The sequence below is a fragment of the Hemicordylus capensis genome, chromosome 1 (assembly GCF_027244095.1).
Source record: "Hemicordylus capensis ecotype Gifberg chromosome 1, rHemCap1.1.pri, whole genome shotgun sequence".
In the NCBI taxonomy this organism is placed as follows: Eukaryota; Metazoa; Chordata; class Lepidosauria; order Squamata; family Cordylidae; genus Hemicordylus; species Hemicordylus capensis.
In genome coordinates, this window is record NC_069657.1 from 454,486,020 (window position 1) to 454,505,772 (window position 19,753).

The following is a 19,753-nucleotide window of genomic DNA, read 5'->3' on the forward strand; positions in this document are numbered from 1 at the left end:
CCCTTGCCCTATCATTGTTACGCGCCTGCCTGTCGTATATAACCTCCTTCTCACCAGTTGTTTCATCGTCTTAACTGACTGAACCACCACATTGGCCTTAATGTCATACTTATGCAACATTCTCTGACATTGTCTAACTCCTGTGTATTACTAGTGCTGCCAAAATTTTAAGTTGTCCTGCTCCTAGGCTTGTCAAGTGACCTGAAAACAAGGCCTGCCTGTTCCTTTAAACAGCAGCTTAAATGAAGCTTTTCCCAGCACAGAAATAAGCATTAGCAGCTGCTAATATTTGCAGATCAAGCTGTTGTTGAATATATGAAGCTGCCCTATGTTGTGTCAGACAGTTGAATCATCAAGCCCGGTATTGTCTACAGCAAGGGGTTCTCAGCCTTAGGCCCCCTTAGGAGAGGAGAGCTGGTCTTGTGGTCACAAGCATGGCTTGTCTCCTCAGCTAAGCAGGGCCCACCCTGGTTGCATATGAATGGGAGACTAGAAGTGTGAGCACTGTAAGATCTTCCCCTCAGGGGGTGGAGCCGCTCTGGGAAGAGCAGAGGGTTCCATGTTCCCTCCCTGGCTGCATCTCCAAGATCAGGCTGAGAGAGATTCCTGCCTGCAACCTTGGAGAAGCCGCTGCCAGTCTGTGAAGACAATACTGAGCTAGATAGACCAATGGTCTGACTCAGTATATGGCAGCTTCCTATGTTGTAGGACTACAAATCTCATCATCCTGAGCCATTTTTGAAAGGATGATACATAAATCAAATAAAAATAAATAAATAAATAAAATGGTCTGTATGGTGGCTGAGGATGATAGTAGTCCAACAACACATGAAGACTGGAGGTCCGGAACCCCTGGCTTATACAGCCAATGGTTGCCACCTTTTTCTCAAATGGAGCTCCTCTGCTTTTTACAATTGGCTGACACCCTGAAACGTTACTTATAAAGCTTTTCCTGCTGCTGGAGATGAAATTATGGGAGAAGCTACTGGCTAAACTTTGGCATGTTAAGTAGCTGTCCTCTTCTCTCCGTTATTAGTTTTGCCCCAGCACAAGAACCCTGCTAAAAGAAAATAGTAACTGTAAGGAGAGAGGAAAACGTAGGGAAGAACCCAAAGCAGACATTGGAGGAGGCGTGAGTGCTAGGAACGCCACCTTTTCACTGGTGCTGGTGCTCCTGCATTTTTAACAGCACCCTAACACTAAGGCATTAAACTGGGGAAACGTTTGCATCCCTTTTTCTCCATGCCAGTGTAACTTCCCGAGTCTCAAGTTGCTGTTCAAGGTCAGTAAAACAAGCAGGCGCTCTTGAGAGCAGGGTGGATGCTGTGACAGCGAATGTCATTCTGAACTGAGCCATGGTGAAGGGCAAAATCCCTTAGCACCCTACTCCTAAGTGTTTACTCAGAGTGAACATGCGCTGATTTCAGTGCCGCCTTCTTCCCAAGAGGTTTGCTTTAGGATCAGAGGAGCCTTCATTGGTGTGAATTCTTTGAGAGGGACCAACTCCCTCCTTGGCTTTGCAGAGGGTGATTTCTTCTGCCCACAATGAGGGAAAGTTCAGCGGGAGGCTCCTCTTCCCTGTCTCGAGACAGGTGGAGGAGCTGCAACCAGGAAGTATTTGCCTTCCTACCTGGCCAAGCAAGCAAGCAGCCAGCCAGCCAGCCACCCCCACTTCTGCTCCCGGCATGTTTCAGGGAGGCTCTCGCGCCTTTGCCCTCTAGAGAAAGGGCCCTCGCCTTGCTTGCAGCCCAGCTCGGAGACCAGCGCCTGCAAAATGCTTGGCTAGCCTGGAGGAGTCTCTTCGCAGTTACGGTGAGTGTTTCTGGCTGTCCTGCACAGGGAGATTGTTTGGGTTGGAATGAATGGGGAGATAGGCTGCCAGGTAATCACAGCTGTGGCCTTTCTCCCTAGAGAGACAAACTGTGTGTGTGTGTGTGTGTTTCCTATCCAGAGTGATTTCTTTCTCTCTGTCGTCGTCCTCCTCCTCTCTGTGGAACTTCTCATTGTATATGTCATAGGCACGGTACTGGTCTTCTCCCAGTGTCTTTATACTGGAGTTTACCTGACAACTACAGTTCCTCCTTCACTGAGACAATCCTGCCTTGCCTTCCTGCACTTTACAGTTTTCCTGATGTCTATTCCAGAGCCACAATTAAAAGAAGAACTAGCCAGCTGGATCAGAGTTAAAGGCCCCCAAGTCGGGCATTCTGCTGCCAGCAGTGGCCAGCCAGATGTTTTCAGAAGTGGGGCATGAAGGCAATAACCCTCCTGTCTTGTTTGTCCCTGATCTCTGGTATTTCAGGGTATACTGCTTGTGAACCTGGAGGTTCTCTTCAGCAGTCGTGGACCTGTTTTCTGCAAAATGTAGTTCTTGTTAAAAGCCATATTGGGCATTGTGGCTGGGGGTGATGGAAGCTGTAGTCCATCAAAATCTGGGGAGCCATGTTTGAGACACCCTGGTGTAAGGAATAAACAAAATCTGGATTTGGAGGCCCTGTTCACAGGTCCACATCTTGAGAGCCAGAGTGGTATAGTGGTTAGAGTGCTGGACTAGGACCGGGGAGACCCGAGTTCAAATCCCCAATCAGCCACAATACTAGCTGGGTGACTCTGGGCCAGTCACATCTCTCTCAGCCTAGCCTACTTCACAGGGTTGTTGTGAGGAGAAACTTAAGTACGTAGTACACCACTCTGGGCTCCTTGGAGGAAGAGCAGAGTATAAAATGTAAAATAAATAAATAAATAATAATCTTGGGGAGATTGGGTTGGTGGGAACTAGAGACACAAGCCCTATCCAGACATTATATTGGTGTCTGTATTTGTATGAATGAATGTAACTGTGTTCATTCTTAAAGTATCCCTGGGTACAGGCCCCCCAAAATGCAGGATACAGATAGGATGTGTACTGTTATACCTGAGTTCAACATGACATGTGAGTAAATTTACTTGTGTACAGAGTGATATCTGTTGCAGTTGAATGTAACAGGTGAGCAGAACTAGTCCTTTTGGTGACTCTTTCTGGACTGCCTGCCCTAGAGAGAGATTTGTCGGACTCGCTCTTTCTTGGTGCTTAAGCGAAAGTTAAAAACATCTTTATTGTGTCTGGCATTTTACCAGCTCAGTTATGATGGCTTTTAATCTGTGTGCTGTTTGAGTGCTTTTAGTGCGATTTTAATAATGCTTGGATTGCTATATGAATTCATGTTATGTTTGTATATATTACAATGTATTTCACTGTAAGCCGCCTTGAGGTAACTTTGGTTGGGAAAGGCAGGGCATAAATAAAACAAAGCATAATAAGTAGCAAACACAGCCAGTTTTCCCTCTAACAAGGATTCCCAGATGTTGTTGATTAAAACTCCCAGAATCCAAAAGCAAAAGCCATGAGAGCTGGAGATTCTGGGAGTTGTAGCCAACAACATCTGGGAATCCCTGTTAGAGGGAACACTGAACACAACTAAAAAGTATGCCATGTTAATGTCATATTCATCAATATATTAATGTGATATTCATCAATATCTGTCTTCATGGCAGAGGATACTTACTGAGCATATACCTGTTCTTGAAACAGGCTTTTCGGGGATGGCAGCTAAAGAACTGAGTCAGATAGAAGTGACAAGAGATGATGTTCTAAACTGTTTGGAAAAACTGAAAACTAGCAAATCGCCAGGGCCGGATGGCATCCATCCAATAATCCTCAAAGAACTCAAACGTGAAATTGCCAACCTCCGTGCTAAAATATAGAACTTATCCCTGCAATCGGGCTCTGTACCCGAGGACTGGAAAGTAGCCAGTGTAACACTGATTTTCAAAAAGGGATCCAGGGGCGATCCAGGAAATTACAGGCCGGTTAGCTTAACGTCTGTTCCAGGAAAATGGATGGAAAGCATCCTCAAAGATAAAATTGTAAAGCACATAGAACAACAGGCCCTGCTGGGAGAGAACCAGCACGGCTTCTGCAAAGGTAAATCTTGCCTCACCAACCTTTTGGACATCTTTGAGGGTGTCAACGAGTGTGTGGATCAAGGTGGTCCAGTTGACATAGTCTACCTGGACTTCCAAAAAGCTTTTGACAAAGTTCCTCATCAAAGACTCCTGAGGAAACTTAGCGGTCATGGGATAAGGGGACAAGTACATGTGTGGATTGGTAACTGGTTGAAGGAAAGGGAACAGAGGGTAGGTATCAATGGAGAGTTTTCACCATGGAGGGAAGTAAGAAGTGAGGTCCCCCAGGGATCTGTACTGGGACCAGTGCTTTTTAATTTATTCATACATGATCTAGAAGAAGGGGTAAGCAGCAAGGTGGCCAAATTTGCAGATGATACCAAACTCTTTCGGGTAGTGAAATCCAAAATGGATTGTGAGGCGCTCCAAAAGGATCTCTCCAAATTGGGTGAGTGGGCGATGAAATGGTTCAGTGTTGACAAGTGTAAAGTGATGTACATTGGGATGAAAAAACCCAACTTCAAGTATACACTGATGGGATCTGAGCTGTTGGTGACTGACCAGGAGAGGGATCTTGGGGTCATGGTGGACAGCTCATTGAAAATGTTGACTCAATGTGCAGCAGCTGTGAAAAAGGCTAATTCCATGCTAGGGAGCATTAGGAGGGAGATTGAAAATAAAACTTCTAATATTATAATGCCCTTTTACAAAACTATGGTGCAGCCACACCTGGAGTACTGCATACAATTCTGGTCACCACGTTTAAAAAAGTACATTGTAGAACTGGAAAAGGTGCAGAAGAGGGCAACCAAGATGATTAGGGGCCTAGAGCACCTTTCTTATGAGGCCAGGCAACAACTCCTGGGGCTATTTAGTTTAGAAAAAATATGACTGAAAGGCCCATCTAGTCCAGCATCCTGTTTCACACAGTGACCCACCAGATGCCGCTGGACGCCACAGGCAGGAGTTGAAAGGGGCATGCCCTCCCTCCTGCTGTTACTCCCCTGCAACTGGTACTCAGAGGCATCTTGCCTTTGAGGCTGGAGGTGGCCTATAGCCCTCCGACTAGTAGCCGTTGATAGACCTCTCCTCCATGAAGTTATCCAAACCCCTCTTAAAGCCATCCAGGTTGTTGGCTGTCACCACATCTTGTGGCAGAGAATTCCACAAGTTGATTATGCCTGTCTAATCAACACTGATCTGTCTAGGCCTCTTTTAAAGCCATCCAATCTGGTGGCCATTACCACATCCCATGGCAAGGAATTCCATAAATTAATTATGCACTGTGTAAAAAAGTACTTTTGCTTGTCGGTCCTAAGTTTCCCGACCTTCCGTTTCATGGGATGACCCTTGGTTCTTGTGTTCTGGGAGAGGGAGAAAAATCTATCTTTGCCCATTCTCTCTTCTCCATGCATAATTTTATACACCTCGGTTATGTCTCCCCTTAGTCGCCTCTTTTCCAAAGTAAAGAGCCCCAGATGATGTAGCCTTGCCTCATAAGGAAGTTGCTCCAGGCCCCTGATCATTGTGGTTGCCTTCTTCTGCACCTTTCCCAGTTCTACCATATCCTTCTTAAGATATGGGTCTTAAGAGCCCAAGCCCCGATTTATATCTGGGGTAAAAAGAACCCACAATTTGTGTCGGATTTTTGAGACAACTTTTAGTTCTCGGTAAAGCCTCCCCGTAAACTCGCAGTAAAGTCTGCTGTGTGTAAAAGTCCCAGGAAAAAATATGGCAATCTGCATGCAGGTGAACTGAATCTGGAAAAGGCGTAGTCTTTGTGGAGAGAGATGATGTAACATTGACACATGTGATATTATTATTATTAATTTGTATAGGGGTGCTACCATGTGCATTGCACGCTACAAAATTTAATTTTGTCTCAAGAGGGCAGGTCCCTGCCCTGAAGGGCTTTCAATCTGAACCCAGGGGAGACAGCAGGGGAAGGGGTGGAAAATGGAGGCTGGAATAAACAAGGGAAGAATAGGCATCTGTTTATTTTGGCTGAGTTACAGTAGAGTAGAGTAGGAAGACTAAAGGATTGTACCAGAAAAGATTTTGAGGAAAGGTTCAAGGAATTGATCTAAATGTGATTTCTGGGTAGTTCAGAAATGTGATTAATTCAAAAATTCTTTGCATGCTAAAGGCACCATAGAAATGACTTGTAAGTTTGACTTTGGCTTCACTGCAATATTGTGAACTGCCTCTTAACTTATAACTTTAAAATAGGCACAATTAGTTTGTCAAATGTTTGCTCAGATATGGAGTCACCTGCTCCTCCTGGAGTAAACGTTTATATCACTCCAGCCTTAGGGTGCAACCCTGGACTAAAGTAAGTTCTGCATTCCCTTCTTCAGAGTTCTTCTCAAGACTGCTCTGTGCGTCTCCTCCTTGACCCTTTTGAACACCTTTCAGAGTCAGACCCCCAGGTAGTTAGCAGGACTCGGTGGTGCTCAACTAAGGGCGAACACCTTTTTTTACCAGCCTTGCGCCTCTGCTTTTAAAACCAGCAAAGATCTAGTAGGAGAAATTTTTCTTGGCAGGGAGATAAAAGTGATGAGAAAAGCTTCCTCTGTTAAATTTCTGAGCATCAGGCAGCTGTTCCCCACCCCGTCCACGACCCTATTGGCTGGAAATGGAGGGGGGACAGTGAATGTGATCCAGGTGGAATATGGACACCTCCTGCCTGGAAAATCTGCTGCAGTGGCGGGCAATACAGACGGCCAAAACCCTGTTGCGTTGCATAGAAAACTGCATCAAAGCAGCTGTGCCCACGACTTCAAACCACTGCCTAATTCCGCTGCACTTTGCAACACTTTAACTGTTGCAAATCTTGTAGTCTGGAAAACCCCAGGTCACTCTCAGCATGTAGAAGTGGAAAAGGTGCAGAAGAGGGTAACCAAGGTAAACAGGGGCCTAGAGCACCTTCCTTATGAGGCAAGGCTACAGCATCTGGGGCTGTTTAGAAAAGAGGTGACTGTGGGGAGACATGATCGAGGTGCATAAAATTATGCATGGAGTAGAGTGAGTGGATAGGGAGACATTTTTCTCCCCCTCTCACAACACTAGAACCAGGGGTCATCTCATTAAACTGAAAGCTGGGAAATGTATTACCTACAAGAGGAAGCACTTCTTCACACAGTGCATACTGAATCTATGGAATTCTCTGCCTCAGGATGTGGTGATGGCCACCAGATTGGATAGTTTTAAAAGGGGCTTAGACAGATTCAGGGAGGAGAGGCTATAGGCCACCTCCAGCCTCAGAGGCAGGATGCCTCTGAATACCAATTGCAGGGAAGCAACAGCAGGAGAGATTGCATGTCCTCACCTCCTGCCTGGGGGCTTCTCAGGGGCATCTGGTGGGTCACACTGTGGCAAACAGGAAGCTAGACTCGATTTGCCTTCAGGCTGATCTAGCAGGGCTGTTCTTATAAAGCCATTCAGCAGCAAGTGGAGGGGCCATCACTAAGCAAAAGAGCACATACCTTGTAAGCAGGAAGTCCCAGGTTCCATCCTAGCTACAAAGATAAGACACAGTTGATAGCGGGAAAGACTGCTCTGAGACTGAAGAGCTGCTGCCAGTCAGAGTATACAGTTCTGGGCTAGACGGACCAATGACCTGACTCAGCGAAAGGCAGCTTCCCACGTAGTGCACTGCCGAGGAGGACCCATCGCTCGGTAGCAGAACCCATGTTTTGCATGTATGCACAAGGGCCTAGGCTCAGCCCCTGGCATCTCCTGCTAAAAGGATATCAGTTGACTGGACTGGGAAGGACTCCTGCCCGAGACCTGGGAGAGTCACTGCTCGTCAGAGTAGATGATGCTGAGCTGGACGGCCCGACTCAGTAGAAGGCAGCTTCATGGTTCCAGAGAGTGGACTTTGGGGGTCCATCCCCAGCCCTGCACTGTGCCCCCCTAACCCAGACCCATAGCCCCCCTTAACCTTTCTCCCCCCCGCCCCCTGAAAGCTGTTTGCCCCCTACTTTTTTTTGCACCCCTGCCCCCTTGACCCTTTAGACTGCCTCCAGGCCCAACTAGGCACTTGTCCACCATAGCCCTGCTAAGCTGGGGAATGGTATTGGTCTGCTGTGCCCATTGGAGCCGGCCAAGTCTTTCCTTCTGCACTAGATCGCTGCAGCAATTGGCTCTCACACACACAGTATAAAAACAGAGCCTGTCGGGAGTTCTGGTGGCTGATGCCAGAGTTCTGGTGTGATGCCAGCGACCAAGAGGTTCATCCTGCCTGGATGATGCTGAGGTTGACATCCTCTAGGAAAGATGACACTGGTTGAAAGACAGGAAACAGAGGGTGGGCATCAACGGACAGTTCTCTAAATGGAGGGCAGTAAGAAGTGGGGTCCCCCAGGGATCTGTACTGGGACCGGTGCTCTTTGTTAATAAATGATCTAGAAGCAGGGGTAAGCAGCGAAGTGGCCGTATTTGCAGATGACACTAAACTATTTAGGGTAGTGGAATCCACAACAGATTGTGAGGAGCTCCAAAAGGATCTCTCCATACTGGGGGAGTGGGTGACAAAATGGCAAATGCAGTTCAGTGTAAGCAAGTGTAGAGTGATGCATATTGGGGCAAAAAACCCCAACTTCACATTTATGCTTATAGGGTCTGAGCTATTGGTGACTGCCCAGGAGAGAGATCTTAGAGTTGTGGTGGACAGCTCATTGAAAGTGTCGTCTCAGTGCGTGGTAGCTGTGAAAAGGGCAAATTCCATGCTTTGCATCATTAGGAAGGGCATTAAAAATAAACATGCTAATATTATAATGTCGTTATATAAAACTATGGTGCGGCCACAGTTAGAGTACTGCACGCACTTCTGGTCACCATATCTTCTTAAGAAGGATATTGTAGAACTGGAAAAGATGCAGAAGAGGGGAACCAAGATAGCCAGGGGCCTGGAGCACCTTCTTTATGAGGCAAGGCTACAGCATCTGGGGCTCTTTCCCTTGGAAAAGAGGCGTCTAAGGGGAGAATTGATAGAGATGTATAAAATCATTCATGCAATAGAGAAAGTTGATAGAGAGAAATTTCCCCCCTCTCACATAACACTAGAACCAGGGGTCATCCCATGAAACTGACTGCTGCCAATAAATTTAGGGCCAACAATAGGAAGTACTCTTTCACACAATGCATAATCAACCTATGGAATTCCCTGCCACAGGATGTGGTGACAGCCAACAGCCTGGATGGCTTTAAGAGGAGTTTGGATAAATTCATGGAGGACAGGTCTTTCAATGGCTACTAGTCTGGTGGCTATAGGCCACCTCCAGCCACAGAGGCAAGATGCCTCTCAATACCAGTTGCAGGGGAGCAACAGCAGGAGAGAGGGCATGCCCTCACCTCTTGCCTGTGGGTTTCTCAGAGGGATCTGGTGGGCCACTGAGAAGAAATGGGATGCTGGACTAGATGGGCCTCCTTGGGCCTGATCCAGCAGGGCTGTTCTTATGTTCTTAAAGACATTCAGGCAGGATCATATGGCTTCCAGGGAGGCTTGAACCCCACGTTTCTCTTGTTATAGAAATTAAGCACTGTGCTGATCCTCCTTGTATTCTATCTGGCCAGTATTCAGACAAGGGAGAAGTGAATAGGGGATTCTGGTGTGATGAATGCAAGAGTGGCAAAGTGTATTTGGGTCACAAAGGGGGATTTGTTTAGTTGCCTGTAGAGGCGGGTGTTGCAAAGGTGGGGAGATACTAATTTCCATTTGGTGCAAATAAAAGAATACGATACCAAAGGGCAAATACCTCTGATCATTCCAGAGGAAAAATGGATGTTCAAAGGAAGAAGGGATCACAGTTCTGATGGAAGAAGTATGTGGGAGTTTGGGAGACCTGGCCATCTCTTTCCAGTGTCCTTCAGGCCCATTAGCTTTTCGATACAGTACTTTAAGGAGTTCTGTTTCAGTCTCCAGAGAACACATATGGGTGTAGAGAAGAACCTCATTAATACTGGAAATGAATCTGAAGCAGTCATGAAAAGGCAGCACTTGGTTAATTTGAAGTTGATACCTTTGTTGGACTTCTAAGTTGTAGCAGGATGGTCAGTTGCCTTCCACGGGAAAGTATTGGCCCAGGGAGAAAGGGCTAAAAAACTCACCCTGTGCTGCGGTCCCAGCCTTGATTGACCCCCTCTTTCTCTTAAAAGGAGGTGTGGCCAGCAAAATTAACCAGTGTGAAGCATGCTATTTAAAAACACTAAGTGTAATGTATAGTTTGGTTCTTGCACCTCTTCTGTATGGGGCAGTTGTCAGCAGTGTTCCATCTAACAGGGATTCCCAGATAGTGTTGACTTTGATTGATTGATTAAGTGCTGTCAAATTGGTGTCAACTCTTAGCGAACACATAGAGAGATTCTCTCTAGGATGATCTGTCTTCAGCTTGGCCTTTCAGGTCTCTCAGCAGTGCGTTCATGGTTGTCATCATCGAGTCCATCCACCTTGCTGCTGGTCGTCCTCTTCTTCTCTTTCCTTCCACTTTCCCCAGCATTATGTACTTCTCAAGGGAGCTGCATTTCACATGATGTGTCCGAAGTATGATAGTTTGAGCCTGGTCATTTGTGCCTCAAGTGAAAATTCTGGATTGATTTGTTCTGTGATCCATTTGTTTGTTTTCCTGGCTCTCCATGGTCTCCTCAAGAGTCTTCTCCGGCACCAAAGTTCAAAAGCGTCAATGCTTTTTCTATCTTGCTTCTTCAAAGTCCAGCTTTCACATCCATACAGTGTCACAGGGAAAACCATTGTCTGAATGATTCTAATCGTTGTAGGTGTAGACATGTCTGACTACAACTCCCATAATCCTCAGCCAAAGGCCACTGCAACTGGGGATGCTGGGAGTTGTAGTCAACAACATCTGGCAATCCCTGTTAGAGGGAACAGTGGTTGTCAGGGTGGATCCAATAGATGCACTATCCCATCTGGATAGTTAATCCCATCTACAATATTTAAAGGGAATTTTTCAAACCTTTTGACACGTATCATTTTCACTTATTTATAAAATGCATGTTCCACTTTTCAGCCAACAAAATGAAAAACTGAGCAGCATAAACTACCAAGCAGCCGGCATCAATGATTTATAATCACACATGAACGTGAGAAGCTGCCTTATACTGAGTCAGACTATTGGTCCAACTGAGTCAGTGTGGTCTCCTCTGACTGGCAGCAGCTCTCCATGGTTTCAATCAGCAGTCTTTCCCAGCCTTGCTTGGAGATGTCAGGGATAGCACCTAGGATCTTCTGCATTCAAAATGGATGTTTTGCCACTGAGTTACCCCCTCCTCTGAGCATGAAATTGCCTTCTATTAAGTCATACTGTTAGCCTGTCTAAGCCAATGCCATCTACTCTGACTGGGGGAAAGCAATCTTTCCCCCGTTACCTGCTACCTTGTATACTTAACTGGAGATGCCAAGGATGCCTGCATGCAAAGCACAGAGCTCTGTCCTACTGAGTCAGACCCTTGGTCCACCCTGCTCAACATTGCTTACACTGGATAGCAGTGGATCTCCAGGGCTTTGGACAAGGTTGTGCTGTGGTAGCTGCACAGGAAAACAGCTGTTGGGTGGAGTGTTCAGGTATATTAGATACAAATTGATGGGGTACTTTCCTAGAGGGCACTTTCCAGATTAGACCCTGCAATGGGGTCATGTTGGATCTTGGAAGTGTGCTTCCACACTCCCTGCATCGTGACACCGCAGTCCCTCCATGAACAGCAGGGTGCTGTTCACATTGCCAATGCCTTGTTTCGAATTTAATCGCTGCGATATAGAGCTAGGGTGTCGTCTATCCGGCATAAGGAAGTTGCTGTTTTTTTCGGGTGGTTAGTAGCTGCGATACTGCTCCCCCTGCTGTTTAAGTTTTCAATGCGACTTGCCCGCTGCTGTTGAGCAACTAGTCTGGAAGGAGCCCTAGTGGAATAGGTAGTTAAAGGGGAATGTAATCCCTATTTGCTGCTTGGCATTTTATCGCCAGGCCTTGCTATTTGACAAGCTAATTTTGCTGCCTCTAATTTCGGTCTGTTTTTATTAATCCCCACAAAGCTGGCAAGTGGCAGGGGAAAAGGATCTCCTTCAGAATGCTCAATATAATGTTAGCGAGATAATTTAAGGTAATTATCAGTCTGTTAGGCAAAGCCTGATATCCCAGTTGTGGCCTCGGAGCTAGCGAGGAGCCCTTGCACCTACAACATCATGTCTGAACAGGGCTACGGCCTTTCAGCAATGTCAGATGCAAAGTAATTCATCATTCGTGGGCAGTGAATGGACCTGTATCATACTTCGTGTTTGTGGGACATGACACAGGCGTTCCATTTGCTTGTCCTTCAAATGGCAGTCACAGGATGTGGGGTTTGGGTTGGGACTGCGGTGCTGGGAGAAGGGGGTGCCACTCTTTGCCCCTGCATCACTCCTGCCAGTTAAATTGTCCCCTCTCCTGCTGCTCATAGCTACGGAGAGGAAAACTTGTGCCCTGAATTCTTCCCCTCTCCATGGTTCATAGAAGCTTCAGGTAGGGCTGCCAACCCTCTGGGTGGACTGGCCTAGAGCCCCCAAGAATGGCATCTCTCCTCAGGTGACTCTTGGAAGCAATCCTGGAGGTTTTAAGGGCTGGATCGCGTATGAAATTTGGCAGGGGGGGGGCAGGATTCCAGGAATTCCAGAGTTGACAGCCCAGGCTCCAGAGGAGCAAGTTTGACGGGGACCACTGGTGGTGGGGAGGACAATAAGACCCCACTCCTTTGTGCATGTCCCTGATCCAAACTGACCGCCCCCCACCCCCACCTCCATGACACCTTTTTGGAAAAGAAACAGTCATTGGGCATTCCGTTAATGGAACTCCTGTGTAATGTTTAGTTTGGCCCTGAGTCAGCCAGGGCAGATGCCTGAAACACAGTGGAGAAAAGCACTGATGGCAATTTAGAAATAGGAATAGCAATAGCACTTACATTTATATACTGCTCTATAGCTGGAAGCTCTCTAAGCAGTTTACAATGATTTAGCATATTGCCCCCAACATTCTGGGTACTCATTTTACCGACCTCGGAAGGATGGAAGGCTGAGTCAACCTTGAGCCCCTGGTCAGGATCGAACTTGTAACCTTCTGGTTACAGGGCGGCAGTTTTACCACTGCGCCACCAGGGAAACTCAAATCACTAAGCACTAACAATAAAACCAGAAAGTAATATCAAAATGTTTTAAAAAACAAAACACAACCTACTTGTGGGGATGAGGTGGCTTGCCAGGCCTTCCTTGGGTGCTGATCCCAAAGGTGAGGCTGCCACACAGAACCCCATTTCCTCCTCCGCTCCGCCAGATCACCAGCCATGGGACTGACATCCCTTCCTTGGCACACAGATGGAAATAGCGAGAATGGTCTCTCAGTTGAACCTGAGAGACCTGCGGCCTTTCAGAACACCAAGCACCACAGCGATGGAGTGACTACTACTAGGCTATTGCAGTGTCTTCTAGAGGGAGCGGCCCTTGGTGGCATCAGCAGTTGTCAGATGCACTGTGCTGTCTCCTGAAGGCAATGCTCTTCAGCCCAGTGCTCCAGGGCCTGCACTGGTTCTTGTAGTGCTTGTTGGCACAATTCAAGGCATTGGCATGGATTCATAAGGTTCTAACTGGCTTAGACCCAGCATGCCTAGGGACAGCCTATTTTCTTATGGATCCTGATGGTTTTCAGAGGGCGCTTGGGGAGTTTCCCAGCAACCTGGCAGGCAACTCACTAGCCCTACTCGTTGAGGCCTGGAACATCGAGGCTATGAGGGCGCTTGACGAGATTGCTCTTAGGCGACCTCTTAGGGCTCGTGGATTTTGACTACCTTGGTTCTTTGAGGAACTTCAAGAGATGAAGCAAGCCAAAAGATGCCTAGAGCGCCACTGGAGGAATACTAAGACAGAATTTGCTTGCCCATGTTCAGGAGTATACAATGGCTCATTTCTCCATGTTTATTGCATCATCAGATTCCCATCCGGTGGCCCTTTTCTGAATCACCCGCTCTTTGCTGGGAAAGGATGATTCTGGTGATCTTCCATCTGGCTGCTGTGACATGTTTGCCAGGTTTTTTGCTGACAAAGTTGCTCGCCTTTGGTCGGAGTTGGACTCCAATTGCTCGGTATCTATTGAGGTAATAGAGGCTGGGTCTTGTGATACTATCTGGGATAGCTTTGAGCTCGTTGAGGCTGGTGATGTGGACAGGGTTCTCACCAACATGGGCACAGCGACCTCTAGCCTGGACCCTTGTCCCTCCTGACTTGTTAGAGCTGCAAGGGGGAATGTTCTTTCCTGGCTTAGGGAGATGGTTAATTCCTCTCTTCAGGAGGGGTTTGTTCCATCAGCCAGGGCTGGATTAAGCCAGTGCAGGGCCTGTAGCATATGTTATAAAGGGGCCGTAATTTTTTTTTTAATGCACATAAATATTAAAACGTAAATTATTTACTTGCATAGTAAAGTAATTCAATTTTTTTCATTTGCTGTATTTTGGAGTATGGGAGACCAAGCCACAAACTCACACTTACTACAACAACAGTGAACATTTATATACCGTTTTTCAATCAAAATTCTCAAAGTGGTTTACATAGAAAAATAAAGAGTGGATAGATGCTTCTCTGTCTCCAAAGGGCTCTCACTCTAAAAAGAAAAATGTGGTAGGCACCAGCAACAGCCATTGGACAGATGCTGTGCTGGACCTTCTCTTAAAAGGCATATATAGCAGGAAAGGGATATTTTATCTAATATGGACCAAATTAAACAGGTAAAGTTTTAACTTTAATTCCCAGTTGGAAGCCGGGCATGCGGGGCCCTCAAAAACGCGGGGCCCGTAGCAAATGCTACATTTGCTACTACGTTAATCCGCCTCTGCCATTAGCCCTGAACAGAGGCATATCTAGGGAAAATAGCGCCTAGGGCAAACACTGAAATTGCGCCTACTGTCCAAACATCTGACACCCATCTTTGAGATGACTTTACCATAATATCAGCTCAAAAATACAAGTCAAGCTTGTTAATCTTTTAATATTTCAAAAACTATTTAGCAGTGGACTTAGCCAGACCAAAAAATGCTGGAAAACTACAAATTTCAGTATACTCTGTAAATAATTAAAGGATATGCAGAGTAAACTGTGTGATCAGCTGATGAGAGTCCTGGAGGAAACTGATTTTCTGGATCCTTGCCAGTTGGGTTTTAGGCCACAGCACAGCACTCAAACTAGCAGAGTAAGGCAGGGCTGCATTTGGGCACCTACTTTATTTAACATCTATATCAACTCAGTGGTGAGCTGTTTATCCGACATGTCTGTGCACCCCTCAAGATTGGCACAGAAATATATTGCAGTCCTGCTGTATGCAGACGATATGATGCTTTTATCCCAGATGCCCATAGGACTATGTCGAGCATTGGCACGATTAAGTTTATTTTGTAACAGAGAGATGATAGAGGTAAACCACCAAAAGACAAAGGTTTTGGTGTCTGCTAAACAGTTGAAGAGATATACTTGGCACATGAACAGGAATACAAGTGAACAAGTTAAATCTTATAAATACTTAGGCGTTGTATTCCATTCATCTGGCTCCCATATTGCGCATCAAAAACATATTATTTAGAACACCCAAATATCAATGAATCTAATAAAATCATTTCATTTCTCATGGGGAGTTTGTACATCCCTGTTGCAATAAAACTACTATTGGCCAAAGTGTATCCTCAGATTATATATGGTGCACAATTGGGCCCATTTAGTAATTTTGCTCTGTTAGAAACACTTCAAACTAAGTTCATAAGAACTATATTACAGTTGCTGTGCTGTGTCTCAGATACTGTCATTAGAAGGGAGGTGGGTTTGGTTAGATTCGAATCATGTTATTGGAGATTTGTTATACTTTACTGGTTAAAATTGGTATTCACAAAAGTCGGTTTAGTACATTTAATTTTGGAAGACTCTTTTAAATCCAAATGGAAATTGGAAATTACAAAAAAAAATTATTACTATACGGATTCTCTCAAGATGATCTTATTAGATTAGGTTTCGACCAGGCTAGAAGAACAATTGTGCAACGTATCCATGATGTGGAGTTGCAGATGGAACATGCAAAGTTATTGAGTAACATTTACATAGGAAGTCAGAGCATCGAGCTCAAGCCTGCTACATATTTAAGTAGCATCCTAATTCCAAAGTTTAGACGAGCTCTAACACTTGCCCGTGTAAATGCTCTCCCAACAGCTATGCTCCATGGGAGATTCCAGGGTATATCATATGCATCAAGATTATGCCCTTGTGGATCTGGTAATGTTGAAACAACTGCTCATGTTCTTCTGTACTGTGATTATTACTGAGACTTAAGAAGCCAACTAATTGCCCCACTTTTGATTAATTTTCCGGGCCGTGGAGATGATTTTTATTTAAACTATTTGCTCACTAATCTTCATTTGGATATTATTCATATTGTAGCCAAATATTGTTATATGATAAATCAAATGCGTATAAATGTAGTCTGATTTTATATATCTTATTATTATCTTGTTTACACAGTCAGACAGGTGTTATTGACAGGTTTGTTTTATCCAGACATCGAGTCCTTCCCAAGGACCTGGGATGGCTGAATTTTATTGTCAATTGTTATAGATATCGTCACAGAATATAGGCTGTTCCCAGTAAAGCTGCTTTTTGTAATTGGCTGATGGTGATTTCTGTGGCCCCGATGGTGTTGAGGTGCTCTTCGAGGTCTTTTGGAATTGCACCCAGGGCGCCAATTACCACTGGGATTATTTTGGTCTTTTTCTGCCACAGCCTTTCAATTTCAATTTGTAGAGCTTTGTATTTTGTGATTTTTTTCTATTTCTTTTTCTTCTGTTCTGCTATCCCCTGGTATTGCTATGTCGATTGTTTTGACTTGTTTTTCTTTCTTCTCGACTACAGTTCTATCTGCTGTATTGTGTGGCAGATGTTTGTCTGTTTGTCGTCGGAAGTCCCATAATATTTTTACATCTTCATTTTCTTCAACTTTTTCAATTTTATGGTCCCACCAATTTTTGGCTACAGGTAGCTTGTATTTTTTGCAGATGTTCCAGTGTATCATCCCTGCTACCTTGTCATGCCTTTGTTTGTAGTCAGTCTGTGCGATCTTCTTACAACAGCTGATTAAGTGGTCCACTGTTTCATCTGCTTCTTTACAAAGGCGGCACTTGCTGTTTGTTGTGGATTTTTCAACTTTGGCTCTTATTGCATTTGTTCTTAGTGCCTGTTCTTGTGCAGCCAGTATTAAACCCTTTGTTTCTTTCTTCAAGTTGCCATTCTTAAGCCATTGCCAGGTCTTGGTGATGTCTAATATTCCACTTATATTGTGCAAATATTGACCATGCAGGGGCTTATTTCTTCATTTTTGTGCTCGGCTCTTGACTTGTTCTTTCTTGTAGGCCTGCTTGTTTCATTGGTGTTGAATAGTTTCTCGTTATTGACCATTTGAAGTGCATCTTCTTCACTGTCCTTGATATATTCTTCAAGGCCTCTTTTCTCCTCCTCTACTGTTTGATGGACTTGCAGCATTCCTCTTCCACCTGAGCTGCAAGGGAGGTATAGCCTATCGACATCACTGCAGGGGTGCAGAGCATGATTGATAGTCATGATTTTCCTGGTCTTATGATCTAGTGTCTCTAGCTCTGCCTGGGTCCAGTCTATTATTCCTGCAGTGTATCTGATAACAGGTATAGCCCAGGTGTTTATGGCTTGTATGGTGTTCCCGCCATTGAGTTTGGACTTGAGGATTTTTCTAACTCTCCTGATGTATTCACTTCCAATTTTTCTTTTGACTGCCGTGTGTGCGATGTTTTCAGCCTGGAGAATGCCCAAGTATTTGTAATGTTCTTTCTCTTCCAGGTTCTTGATCTTGCTTCCATTGGGCAGTTCTATTCCTTCTGTTTTTGTTATTTTCCCTCTGTTCATTATTAATGCAGCACACTTGTCTCGTCCAAACTCCATTGCTATATCGCTACTGAATATACGGACAGTGTTTAGCAGCGATTCGATTTCTGACTGGGACTTTCCATACAACTTCAGATCGTCCATGTACAGCAGATGGTTGATTTGACTTGATGTTTTAGATGTTTGGTATCTGAGGCCTGTTTTGTTTAGTATTCGTGAAAGTGGGGTCATGGTGATTACAAACAACAGAGGGGATAGTGAGTCCCCTTGGAAAATGCCTCTTCTAATGCTAACCTGTCCAAGTGTCTCGCCATTGATTGTTAACTGTGTACTCCACATGCTCATTGCTTTTTAAAAAATAAACATCTGAATGTTTTTGCTGACACCAGTTGTTTCTAAACATTTTAGTATCCATGTGTGAGGCAATGAATCGAAGGCTTTCTTGTAGTCAATCCATGCAACACTTAGATTGGTTTTTCTTATCTTGCAATTTTCTAAAATCATTTTGTCAATCAGCAGCTGGTCTTTTGTGGCTCTAGTGTTCGGGCAATTTCCTTTCTGTTCAACTGGAAGCTGTTTGTTAGTTAATAAGTGTTGCATTACTTCATCTGCTATTATTCCAGTTAATAATTTGAACATGGTTGGCAGACAGGTTATCGGTCTATAATTACTTGGAACTGCACCTTTTGCTGGGTCTTTCATGATGAGATGAGTTTTCCCAGTTGTTAGCCATTGTTCAATATCCCCTCCTTGCAAAATGTGATTGAACTGTTTTGATAGTTGTTTATGAAGGCTTGTTAGGTGTTTAAGCCAAAAGCCATGCAGTTCATCGTCACCTGGAGCAGTCCAATTTTTAATTTTCTTTGCTCTTTCACTTATTAATTTTGGTGTTATTATTAGATCTCGCATTTGTTGGTTACATTTTTTGACCTCTTTCACCCAGACTGCTTTTTTATTATAATCTATTGGATTGTCCCATAATTTCCCCCAGAATTGCACTGTTCTTCTTTATTTGGTGTTTCTAGGTTTCTTGCAGTTTCTCCTTCTATGCTTTGGTAGAAATGTCTCTGATTCGACTGGAATTGGAGATTCTGCCTGTGTTGTGTAGTTCTGGCTTCATATCTGCTAATCTTCTTTGACAATGCTGTTATTTGCTGCTTTATTATTTCCAGGACTTCTCTAATTTTCCTTGAATCTAGGTGGTATTTTTGGATTAGATACTGTTTGGTGTTTTCATTCTTCAGCTTCTTGTCTTTCATATCTTTCAATTTACTAGCATCTGATCTAAGCCTGGAGATTTTATTTTCTAATCGAATCTTCCATTTAGGTGATGTACTGCTTTCTTTTTTGACAGGTCCATTGATCTTATATCCGATCTCTTGTGTTGTTATTGTTGCTGCACTGTACATTAGTTGGTTTGTTTCTTGCAAATTATTGGTTGTTATTTCTGCAAGTGCAGCATTGACATCTTTTTAATACCTGAGCAAGTTGTTTTTTGGCAACTGTTTTTAGAGCTGGAAGTCGAACCCTGGTGGTTGTTTGGTTCATGCGCTCAGTTATTTTTTGCTTTAGTTCTTGTTGCTTTTCTTTTAAATGGCATTCGGGTTTTTGAGGTGAAGGCAAAGGGGCGGTTGCCTGGTTTTGATTTTGAAACAGTACAGCAACAGTGGCATCCTCTATTTCCAACACCTCCTCCACCTGCGTCTGAGCAACTTCTTCAATTGGTGGTAATTCTTCTTCCATATCTTGAGCCTGTGTTGCTCTTTGCAGTTCTTCCAGCTCAATTCCTGTGAATACTTTATTTCTTATTATGAATCTTCTCTGGTCTGCTAGCCTTTGTTCTGTTATTTCTGTATCTGGATGCTTCTCTTTCCAAATCTGGTA

General features: G+C 44.7%; 1 protein-coding gene across 2 annotated transcripts in view; it reads left to right on the plus strand.

The window, feature by feature from the left end:
* Nucleotides 1–1,329: 1,329 nt before the first annotated feature.
* LOC128324584 (uncharacterized) overlaps nt 1,330–19,753 on the plus strand; it is a 64,736-nt gene continuing 46,312 nt past the window's right edge. For both annotated transcript variants that reach the window (XM_053249342.1, XM_053249324.1), the window contains exon 1: nt 1,330–1,812. The gene's annotated coding sequence lies outside the window, so the exon portion shown is untranslated. The remainder of the gene's footprint in view (nt 1,813–19,753) is intronic.